The sequence below is a fragment of the Alexandromys fortis genome, unplaced genomic scaffold, assembly GCF_014885135.2.
Source record: "Alexandromys fortis isolate MF-2015 unplaced genomic scaffold, M_Fortis_MF-2015_v1.1 scaffold_43, whole genome shotgun sequence".
In the NCBI taxonomy this organism is placed as follows: Eukaryota; Metazoa; Chordata; class Mammalia; order Rodentia; family Cricetidae; genus Alexandromys; species Alexandromys fortis.
In genome coordinates, this window is record NW_026067928.1 from 7,276,792 (window position 1) to 7,277,446 (window position 655).

The 655-nt window shown below is 40.9% G+C and overlaps 1 non-coding gene across 1 annotated transcript; it reads left to right on the forward strand.

Annotated features, from left to right (window-relative positions):
- Positions 1-218: 218 nt before the first annotated feature.
- On the forward strand, positions 219-320 carry LOC126503171 (U6 spliceosomal RNA). The gene has a single exon (XR_007592197.1). It is a non-coding gene; the product is annotated as a U6 spliceosomal RNA (small nuclear RNA).
- Positions 321-655: the final 335 nt, after the last annotated feature.

Consider the following 655-nt stretch of genomic DNA (forward strand, 5'->3'; position numbering starts at 1 on the left):
CATAAGTGGATAAAAAAAGCCAATAGAACATTTCTGTAATAGACTTGTATTCAGCAAAGAATGGAAATGAACTATTCAAACACACCAAACATTTGATGGATTTCACAATGAGTGAAAGAAACAAAGCAATAGTAGAAACAACCCAGGTGTTAGGAATCCATGTAGCAAACATCTACTACTTGATTCCACTTTTTTTTTAACCTTTGAAAATACAAGCTGTGCTAACTTCAGCAGCTCATACACTAAAATTAGAGCTACAGAGATTAGCACAGCCCTAGCACAAGGCTGGCATGCAAATTAATGAATTGTCCTATAGTTTTGTAAAATAAACTGTACACTGATTTTTTTCTAACAGAAATCACATCAGTGACTTGCTCCGCCTATGTGTTATTTGCCACTAGTCTAATGTTCTGCTTTTGGGTCGCTACTGATGATGATCATGCCCCCTTCTCATTTCTAGAAATGGTTGAAGCCTGGCTTCCATTCACTCTCTATATTCTCTTTTTCTTTAAGATTTTAATGTCTGGCCCTGGAGGTGTGGATGTGCTGATCCTGCCCCTCACTGACTGCAGCACTCAGGAGAGTGGGTACTGCTCCTCACCTGGGCAGCTTGGTAGAACTGGCCTTGTTGCTGTGGGTGCAGGAGAGCTGGCCC